The 8,919-nt window shown below is 38.1% G+C and overlaps 1 non-coding gene across 1 annotated transcript; it reads right to left on the bottom strand.

Annotated features, from left to right (window-relative positions):
* Positions 1-622: 622 nt before the first annotated feature.
* LOC130460371 (small nucleolar RNA R71) lies at positions 623-729 on the bottom strand. The gene has a single exon (XR_008920255.1). It is a non-coding gene; the product is annotated as a small nucleolar RNA R71 (small nucleolar RNA).
* Between the last annotated feature and the right edge of the window lie 8,190 nt (positions 730-8,919).

Below are 8,919 nucleotides of genomic sequence, written 5' to 3'. Positions count from 1 at the left end.
AACTCCCGTTCCTTGAGACCGGATCTCACACCCGTTTGCAGTTTCTTTGTCTATGCCCAGGACCATAGGTACTAGTAATCTTACTCCGTTCGAACCTGAAAGGACCTTCCATAGACGAAGAAACTTTATAATAGAGTGTGGGAATTACTCTAACTCTGATTCTGATCATATTTTTGGTGATCTTTTTCCTTCAGATACAGATACAGATACAGATACAGAGATAGAGATGGGTGACGGAACACCAGAAACAGTTGAACCGAGGCTTACAGACTATTCTAAGCCAAGTCTGTCTATGCTACCCAAGGCAATCATGCCTTCTATTGCAGTTGAGACTTTCAAGATTGAGCCTGCATTGATTAACATGATTGAGAGACGCCTGTTCGGTGGGGAAGTAGGTGATGACCCATATCTTCACAATCAATCCTTTATCCAATACTGCTCTACCATTAAGCAGAAGAATGTGACTCCGGAGCAAACTATGGAGATGCTTTTCCAGTTTTCTCTCAGTGGGAAGGCAAAGTTGTGGATCAATGGGTTGAATCGAGCAGCCATGAAAATTAATAACTGGGAGTCTTTGGCCCTTGCATTCTATGTGAAGTATTTCCCGCCTGAGAAGACAGCTCGTCTGAGGAGCCAGATCATTTCTATTACTCAACAAGAAGATGAGAGTCTGTTCGAGGTCTGGGAAAGGTTCAAGGATTTACCGAGAGAGTTCCCACACCATGGCTTGAGTGACTGGTTCTTGATTCAACAATTTTATAATGGTCTGGGTAATGAGTCTAGACTTAATCTGGATTCAGCTGCTAGTGGGAGATTCATGCAACTTGCTGTGACTAGAGCTATGGAGGTGATTGAGGAGATGGCCATTCATAATGCCCAGTATGAGAATCCTAGAGGTCTATCTAACAAGGGTGGTAAGCATGACTTGAATTCCATAGAATAACTAACTGCCCAATTGATTGCTTTACATTACAAGTTCGATAATATGCAAGCAGCAAATGCTCAATCTGCTCAACCTAATAGTGTAGTTGCAATGAATTCTAAAACCGTCAATGTCTGTGATAGTCGTGGGATGTCTGGTCACTTTGCATAGGAATGTAGGAGCTCCATTGAACAATGTAATACATTCCAGGCCTACAAACAGAATAACCCGTACTCTACTTCTTACAATGAGGGGTATAAAAACAATCCCCTACTTTCATACAGGAGTACTAATATTTAGAACCCCCATCAGGTTCAACATCCCCCACCACCACAACAACCATACCAACCGCGGAATAACTACAATCAACAGTCTAATGGACCACCTGGGTTCCCTAGACAACATACACCACCTCCACCACCACAACCTCAACCCACACAGTCCGACCCTATGCTAGTAGAGATGAGGAACATGATGTTGCAGACGCAGAAGTCTCTAAGTGAAAAGGGTGCTAAAATTGATGCTTTTGCCGCCCATAACAAGATCATTGATACACAATTGGCATAAATAGCTACTACTCTTGCAGGGAGACCCCAAGGTCAACTCCCCTTACAGCCTGAGAATAGAGAAACTGCTAATGTTATTACATTGAGGAGTGGAAGAGGTTATAACGGTCCTTCTATGCCCGTCGAGGTTGATTCAGAGGTGTCTGCTAGTGGTCTGGTAAATGAGGAAATACCAAAGGTAGTTATGGATGGTAAACAAGCTGAGAAAGTAGTATGTGAAAAAGAGGCTACAACTGAGGTTAAGAAGGGGACATATATTCAAGTACCACCCATTGTACTCCCCTTCACAAACCGGCAACTCAAGAGTAAGCTAGACATGTGGTAAAAAACTTGCAGGTAACGGTTCCTTTTACTGAATTGATTTTACAGGTTCCTGCATATGCTAAGTTTATGAAAGATATTTTTAACAGAAAACGTGCTTTTGTGAGGTAGAGACTGTAGCTGTTACTGAGGAATGTAGTGCTTATTTACAGAACAAGTATCCACCTAAACTTAAAGACCCCGGGAGTTTTTCCATCCCATGTAACATTGGCACCGTTTTTATTGATAAGGATTTATGTGATTTAGGTGCTAGTGTATCTGTTATGCCTTTGTCTGTCTGCACTAAATTGAACATGGGTAAGCTTAAAGTTACTAATATCACTCTGCAAATGGCCGACCCTTCTGTTAAATACCCCTTAGGTGTTTTAGAGGACATCCCCGTTAGAGTAGGTAAATTCTATATACCTGTGGACTTTGTAGTACTAGACATGCAAGAGGACTCTCAAATTCCCATTATCTTAGGTTGACCCTTCCTTCACACGGCAGGGGCGGTAATTGATGTTAAAAGTGGGAAATTGACTTTGTCTGTTGGGGATGATAAGGTTACTTTTAATCTGAATAGTTCCTTAAAGAGTCCCATGCTAGAGGAAGAACAATGCTATCGAATTGATGTAATTGATTTAACTGTGCGAGATAACGTCTCCCAAGTTCTCGAAAGGGATCCCCTGGAGGCAGTGCTTTGTTGGGAATCTCCTGCAGGTGATAGCAGTTCTTGGAATGCTAAAGTGGTTGCTCTAGAGTTAGCTCTTGATGATGGAGAGCTTGAACCCGAAAAGAGCAACTAGGTGAGGAGGTTAGCTCGGTCGGTTTGTTCTGCAAAAGAGGTAAAGAAACCCGAACTTAAATCTCTTCCTGCCGACCTGAAATATACATTTTTCGGATGATGAACAACTTTGCCCTGTAATTGTCAGTACTGCACTTGATGCAGACCAGTTGTCCCAACTTCTTAATGTGTTGAAAAAGCACAAAAAGGCCATTGGGTACAGTATTGACGATTTAAAGGGTATTAGCCCGGACTTTTGCATGCATAGGATACATCTAGATGATAATAAAAAGCCATGCATTCAACCGCAGCGTCGTTTGAACCCCATCATGCAAGATGTTGTAAAAGCTGAAGTCATGAAATTGCTTGATGCGGGTATTGTTTATGCTGTTTCTGATTCTAAGTGGGCTAGACTTGTTCAGGTAGTGCCAAAGAAAGGGGGGATAACTGTGGTTAGGAATGAGAAGAATGAATTAATCCCAACTAGGGTGGTTACAGGGTGGCACATGTGTATTGACTATAGGCGTCTGAATGTTGCCACTAAAAAGGACCATTTTCCCCTTCCCTATATTGATCAAATGTTGGAAAGGCTAGCCTGTCACAAGTTTTTCTGTTATCTGGATGGTTATTTTGGCTTTTTCCAAATCCCTATACATCCAGACGATCAGGAAAAGACCACCTCCACCTATCCCTATGGTACTTTTGCATATCGTAGGATGCCCTTTGGTTTATGTAATGCACCTGCTACATTTCAACGTTGCATGATGAGCATTTTTTATGAGTTTATTGAGTCTATCATGGAAGTGTTTATGGATGACTTTAGTGTTTATGGTACCTCTTTTGATTCCTGTTGATGTGAAGAATGTAACCTGGTCTTAAATTGGGAAAAGTGTCATTTCATGGTTACTAAAGGGGTGGTCTTGGGACATTTGATATCTGATAAGGGCATCTAGGTGGATCGATGTAAGGTCCAAGTGATAGAACAATTGCCCCTTCCAGTTAATGTGAAGGGTGTTAGAAGTTTTCTTGGTCATGCGGGGTTTTATCGCCGATTTATCTAGGATTATTCTAAGATTGTTAAACCACTGACCCAACTCCTTCTCAAGGATGCCCAATTTGTGTTTACTGATGCTTGTCTTGAGGCTTTTGAAAGGATTAAACACGCACTAATTTCGGCTCCTATCATCCGTTCTCCCGAGTCAGACCTCCCGTGTAATACCTCGTATTTTTCTAATAATTATAAATATATTTTATTATATTTATAAAGTATTTTGTCGTATTTATAAAGTATTTTTATAAATTTAATTCCATTTAATGAGAATTAAATGCATTTTATTTTTAATTAATTTAATTATTAATTAATTACGAAACCGTACTTTTTTAAATAGATTCAACGAATTTATTTAATCGGGATTTGTTGCGTCGTATTTTAAAAACGAATTTAATTTAATTAAAGCCGAGTTGAATTTCCATGATCAAACCCAACAAGGCTTGCAAGGATTAATTTTAATTGAGCCAGGAAATAAGCCCAACACAAACTACCAAAACCTAGCCCATGTGGGAGAGAAAAACTATAAATACACCCTCTCATTAAACCCTCACAAAAATTTTCAGCACTCCCTCTCTCTCCTCTTTTTCTCTCTCCTTGTGGCACCCTCACACCCCTTTCGTCCGTCCCTCTTGCTTGCAGCCCAAGGCACGAGTGTGCCCAGCCTCCTGCGCGCACCCCTCGCCCTCGCCTTGCCTCGCAGCCGCAGGGTAGAACTCGCATGCCTGCTGCTGTGTGGCCTTGCGCTCCGCGTTCCCTTCATCGTCTCGCCCTGCAGCCCGCAAAGCCTCGTGCTCGCTGCTGCTGTGTCGAGTGCCCCAGCGCCCAGGGCTCACTCCCTCTCTCGCCCCTCGCTGCGTCGCTACGCTGCTGCCCGCGTGCTGCTGTGCGGCATGGTGCTGTTGTTGTTGTTGCTCGACGCCCCACACACACAACACATCAATTGTTGTTGTGTGTGTGTTGTTGATTGGTGATAATCAATTGTATACTTTTTAAACTTTAATTTTCAGTTTTTAAATTGTTTTAATTATTTATGATTATTTGGGTAATTTAAATTGATTGGAACGGTTATGAACATCGTATTTTATTATTGTCGTATTTAAATTAAAGAGATTGATTTTGATGATTGAAATTATTATTTTCAGATTTAATGAATCAATAAAGTGTCAATTTTTAAGGTTAAAACATGGTTTTTATGATGACCTATTATTAGGGTTTTAATTCTAAATGATTAGGCGATTGATTCACATAATTTAATGACGATTTTAATTATGGGAATCAACTTAAATTTTCAGATTGTTTATAAGCTTTAAAAAGTTGGTTTTTAATGGTTTTAAAGCTAAAAAGTTAATGTTTTTATACTAGGACTTGAGTTGACTATTTGAGACTATTAATTTAATGAATAACGATTAATTTCTAATTAAACTAAGGGTTTTAGTTTCTTAAATAGTTGCTGGAAATTTAGTAAATATGATTAATAATTAAGTTTCTCCTTTGCGTTTATAGGAGTTGATTTCTAGTGAGTCGTGATTCGCACAGTGGCCCCCGTACTTAGGTATTCCAGGTACGTACAAGACTAGGGTGACCACCCATCCCTTGAGGACTTTGTGAAGTGTATTGAATGCGAATCATGTGAACGTATAGGTTGGGAATTCATGTTTGATGTGTAGACAAGCATGTGATTATTATTATTGAATCTGTGTGAACGAGAATGTTATGAATTGAATTATGCTTTATAGATTATGTTGAACTATCATGTTATGGACTTTTATAATCATTGAATTATGTCAAATATGTTGTTCAAGTTGGTTTGCATGTATGAGTATTGCGCATGCAAGTAATTATTATTATTATGCTATAGTACGGGATGTCTAGCATATGTTGAGCCTATTGAATATTGCCGGAGTGCATTATCTATTCTACCAAGGGGTAGAATATGTTTAGAGAGTCTATGTGAATTGAACTAAGGACAATTCGTGCTAAGGGCACACCCCGCTTGTTATTAGGCAATGTCGGGTTATCTCAAACAGTGTCTCTCGGAAGCGAGCAACTTTCAAACCTTTCCCCCTTTTTTGAATTAGAAAAGCGCGCGATCATGACAGGACTCGAGGAAGAAGCCTTGGAGAAGGAACAATGGGAGTAATTTCACTTGAGTCTATGTGTGATCACAAGTCCTAAAGGATTAAAAATGAAGTGTCATTGTTGAATTGTTTAATTGCTTAATTGCTTTCATGTTATGTCTTGTGTAGAGTCTTGAGTCGCCTTGATCATAACATACTAATTAACGTAAAGTGTAACCCGAATGAGCTTCAAAACTCTTGGAACGTATATACCTTGAGTATGAACAATGGGGGGAGTCTGGTCGGAGAAACTGTACTCCTTGGTTGATAAAAGACGTTGTTTCATTCTTTCGTTTTGGCCGTTGTGCACTGGAATTCCGTCGGTATGGTCCGACTGTCGGTAGGAGTCCGACTTGTTATTATTTGGTGTATGGTGGGCTCCCATCACTCTTTTCTTTCCTTTTGAGGATACTTTATTTTACCCGTTCGAAGCTAGTCTCTTATTAAACTGTGAATCGAGAGTCGTGTCAGTTGTCGAGTCTTGTCTCCATGTTTATTTGTTTATTAAATGCCTTTTGCATGTGGATTAATAATTCGTCGAGTGAAGCATGTTAGGGTAGAATGTTATTCTAGCTTGTTTGTACTCAGCTTTTGCTGACTTCGTGCTTCATGTCTTCTGGTCATGGCTTTTGCCTTAATGACCCTATGATGATCCATCAATTGCATTTGCATTGTTGGGGAGTAGAATTTTAATAAAGCAGGTTTGTAGAGATAACTTGCGGGAGAAGTTATCATGGGATTCGTGTTGAGAGTTTAATCTTCCGTATTTTATAAACTTTTTTTTATAGTCATGGCTATCATTACTACTATTGCTACTATTTATAGTTAATGGATTTTGAAATATTTATTACTTTGTTTTTGGGCCTTGATGGTTCCAATTTGTTTTAATGACCATTAACTATTTAATTTGTTTTGAAAGTTAGTTAATTCCGCTGCGTAATTCTGGTAAATATCCTTAGCCGTTATCACGACGGCGGTAATATCTTGGTAATTCCTGTGTTTTAAGTCGGAAAATGTTTTATAAAAAGCAAGGAATTATTATGGTGTTACAAAGTGGTATTTGCAGAGCTTTCGTTTGAGAGCTGCTTTGCATTAATTAATAGTGCAAAGTGGTAAATCCTTAAACTACGATTGCGGAACTTTAGAATTTTTGAAAATTATTTTCCTAAAGTCAAAACGTTATTTCTGAGTACTCAAAATTTTGAAAAGCCAAATACCAATTATTTTAAGTATTTGAAAATTTATTGATTTTAATTTAAATTGTTCGAATTTAGTAAATTCGAATTATATTTTCTTCTTACGGAATTTCCGGTTTTTTTCAAAAAAAAATAAATAAATAAAATTTCGGATTTTTCCGAAGTTTTTTAATTTTTTTTATTCCGAATTAATTAATTATTTATTTAATTATTATTTTCGAAAAATAATCGAATTAATTAATTAAATTATTCGATTAATTATTTTAATTTTCGATTTTAATTTTTAATAATTTCGTGTATATTTCGAAAATTATTATTTACTCTAAGTGAGGAAAGGGTAGATTAAGAAGGGCATATTTAGACTAAGTATGCATTTAATTTAAGTATGCATTTTAATCAAGTATTTATGTGATTATGTGATCTTTTATTTAAAGTTGATCATGTTTTGTTTTGCTTGATGTGATTAATTGCATCACTATTCATGATTAAGCATGTACTTGTGCATTGAGATTGTATGGCTCAACGAACTTAATTTTTTTTTTAGAACACCTTAGTAAGACTCTGTAGTTGCTAATTTTCAGGATTTAAGATGTTGCTTTCAAAGTACGCAAACCTAGGACACCTAGAGAAGCTAGAGTGTGAAACCCCTCACATCTATGTGAAGAAGATCGAGTTTGCTTGCAACTATTTTGCTACAGTGCAGAATCTGACCGAACTAATTAAGGAAAAAGGATGTTATGTTCGAGATGGTTATTCATTGCTTGCCCTCTAGGAACCCATACATAGAGCTTAAGAATCGATTTCGTGAAATGCATTTGGACAATGGTATTCCTAACTATTACAAGTATGGTACTCCAGATGGTAGATGGAGATATGACTTGGAGATTATGACCACTATTATAGAGCTTGCGGAGGAATGTTTTGAGGATGGTAAAACAGTGGAAAACATCAATCTTACAGGATTAGATAATGAGACGGAAACCCAGAGGGATGAGGATAATGATGATGATGTTGTTGAGATTGAGAACCCTAATCCTATCATTCCTGAACCTACTATTGAGATCTCTAGTGACACAAAAATTGAGCCTGAGACTAACAATGATGAAGTGAACAGTGAGCTACAACAGAATAATGAGGATATGGAGTATGAGTCTGATCCAGAGGAAGACTTTGATGACTTTGAAGGCCATGAGCACTCTCCACCAGTTTGTAGTGGAGGATGGATAGTAGAGTAGTATTTTAAAAGACTTTTCTAATGTAATAGCTAGTGCTTAAATTTTAGTGAAGTAATAAAGTAGTAAACTACTATTTATGGTTTTAGTAGTTCATTTTGTGGTTTCTCGAATAAAGTACGATCCAAAGGATGTATTATTTTTCTCATTAAAGTAATAAAAGTTTAGAGTTCTTTCTTTTACCTCTAATTTTAAGTTTACGTTCTCTTTGAGCAATTATCGCAAAAGAATTTCATGTATTTCTTCAATGAAATTGTACTTGCAAGGTGGTTCAATCCTTCACCACTTAAACGTTGTGATGCGGACTAAGAGAAGAAGTGGCCCAATAATAGGCGCCTATCTTGCTTAAGGGTCCGAAAGTTTCATGCATGTTGTGCTAATTGTGTGGCTTGTTAGTGCAATGCTTTAGTAAGGCAGTGTCCAAACCCACTTGTTAAAGTTAGTCTTTTGTTTTATTCAGGAGAAGGGAAATGACTACCCAAGGGATTGCCGATGTGGTTAGGAAACTAGCTGAAGTAGTGCAGAACTTAGCACAGAATAGGAATAACCAGGGAGTTGATCCAGCTGGTGAGATGTTTAAGAAGGTGGCCCAAAGTAAGCCTCCTTTGTATCAAGGGGAAGTAGACCCAACTGTACTTGAGAACTGGCTAAGGGAGTTCGGTAAGCTTATCCTAGCTGTGAATTACCCAGAATACCTTAGGGTTAATAGTGTTGTGTATTACCTTAGGGGAGAAGCTGCTTTGTCGTGGAA

Source organism: Spinacia oleracea, chromosome 4 (assembly GCF_020520425.1).
Source record: "Spinacia oleracea cultivar Varoflay chromosome 4, BTI_SOV_V1, whole genome shotgun sequence".
Classification (NCBI taxonomy): domain Eukaryota; kingdom Viridiplantae; phylum Streptophyta; class Magnoliopsida; order Caryophyllales; family Amaranthaceae; genus Spinacia; species Spinacia oleracea.
This window is presented reverse-complemented; position numbering and strand designations above follow the sequence as displayed.